Source organism: Tiliqua scincoides, chromosome 4 (genome assembly GCF_035046505.1).
Source record: "Tiliqua scincoides isolate rTilSci1 chromosome 4, rTilSci1.hap2, whole genome shotgun sequence".
Taxonomy (NCBI): Eukaryota; Metazoa; Chordata; class Lepidosauria; order Squamata; family Scincidae; genus Tiliqua; species Tiliqua scincoides.
This window is the reverse complement of record NC_089824.1, coordinates 1,917,829-1,919,357: the sequence shown is the minus strand read 5'-3', so window position 1 is coordinate 1,919,357 and position 1,529 is coordinate 1,917,829. Positions and strand designations below refer to the sequence as shown.

Here is a 1,529-nt window from a genome sequence, read left to right as displayed (position 1 = left end):
TACCATAGATTTGTACATCGGCATTATAATATTAGCCGTTTTGTTCACAATACCTTTTCTAATGATCCCAAGCATAGAATTGGCCTTCTTCACTGCCGCCACACATTGGGTCGACACTTTCATCGACCTGTCCACCACCACCCCAAGATCTCTCTCCTGATCTGTCACAGACAGCTCAGAACCCATCAGCCTATATGTGAAGTTTTGATTTTTTGCCCCAATGTGCATGACCCCCAATGTGCATATATTATGACCAAGTCTGGCTTGGACTTCAGCTGTTGTTTAGTTGACAGTATCACTAGTGTGTACAGAGGCCCCTGGAAAAGATAGCAGGTCAACCTGGAAAAAACAAGCTGGGCTGATTATGCACATAACCTTGATTATGTGAGAAACCACTGCACAGTAATAGTCATACCACAGGGAGATAAGTATGTATTCAAATGCATAGAAAAGAGGTATTCCTGTATGCTGCACGTACGAGCATACAGCATACATTCCTGTATGCTGCTCGTACATGATCTCAATAAATGGTCCTGTAAGTCAGCCAGTCTTTCTTCCATATCTCCAGCTAGAGGAGGGGAGTGGAGAGTGAGGCCCCCAGCTGGGAAGAGGAGCTGAGAGACTGAAGCAGTGTTGTGGAGCTCTGGACTTCCCTTGTGAATCGAGTCCCTGTTTTGAATGAAGTCACCCTTTGGTAAGTGCAGTAGAGGCTGGCCACAAAATCCCCTGGATTTAGCATAAGCTCCACTAAGTCTCTTTGCCTGACTTCTTCCTACCTTGTTTTGCAGTGTGAAAATGCACACCTGTGAGCCAAGAAGGTTTTGAACTCACAACCCCAGCTCCAGAGGCAGATCCCTCCTCCCAGGCGGCACAGTTGCCCACAGCTTGAACTGGCTGAAATGTCACTGTCCCTCCTGCCCACCACAGCCATTTTCCTCAAGTGCTGGGGTTGGTTGCTCTCTGAGGGGCTTGGACAGCACACCTGTGCAATTGCACAGACATTGTGCACACGAGTGAATAGGAATGGAATGGTTGGCAACCTTCAGTCTCGAAAGACAATGGTGTAAGCCTACAGCACTCGGTATTCCCAGGTGGTCTCCCATCCAAGTACTAACCAGGCCTGACCCTGCTTAGCTTCTGAGATCAGACAAGATCAGGCATGTGCAGGGTAACAGTGCCAGGCAGAAAATTCCAGCTTGGGTTCAAGGGCTCTCCATTCAGCACTGGACCTAAAGAAATGTTTTCTGTTGTGCTGGGAACTCCTGCCCTGCTCCCAAGGGTTCTGGTGCTGGTCAAGGTGGGTTCAGCTAGATGACAATTCATCTCAATGGGGGGGGGCAGTTCCTCCCCCCAGAGCCTTCTGACCTGACCTGCTCTCTGCATCTTATTGCCTTCCCTTTGCCCTCTGCTCACTCCCACCCGTTATCAGTCCCCGACGCCAGCCGCCTGCTAGAAGTGTGGATAGCAGGCCTCATAAACTTGATTCTGGGGCATGACGCTGGGGCCTCATAAACTTGATTCTGGCTTGG

At 49.5% G+C, this 1,529-nt stretch overlaps 1 pseudogene; it reads right to left on the bottom strand.

The window, feature by feature from the left end:
* Window positions 1-1,066: 1,066 nt before the first annotated feature.
* LOC136649804 (5S ribosomal RNA) lies at window positions 1,067-1,183 on the bottom strand (annotated as a pseudogene).
* Between the last annotated feature and the right edge of the window lie 346 nt (window positions 1,184-1,529).